Here is a 260-nt window from a genome sequence, read left to right as displayed (position 1 = left end):
TTCACTCTTTTATCAGGTAGACAAATATTTTTTTTACTTACTTAGAAAAGTATTCGGATTCTTTTCTAAGTGTCCTGTGGAAATTTCGCATTCGGTGTTTTGACGAAATTTTCGCAAAAAAATATTTGTATATACCTACAACAAACAAAACAACACAAATAGACAAAACCTTCTAACTTTCTCGACTCGGATTCAAAATACTGAAATTCAATTATTAATTTTAGAATGTTTTAAAGTATTGCAATTGTGATGTATTTTAA

The sequence above is a fragment of the Dendroctonus ponderosae genome, unplaced genomic scaffold, assembly GCF_020466585.1.
Source record: "Dendroctonus ponderosae isolate FM_Combo_2020 unplaced genomic scaffold, Dpon_F_20191213v2 Dpon_F_20191213_7, whole genome shotgun sequence".
Lineage (NCBI taxonomy): Eukaryota > Metazoa > Arthropoda > Insecta > Coleoptera > Curculionidae > Dendroctonus > Dendroctonus ponderosae.
Note: the sequence above shows the minus strand (reverse complement) of the source record.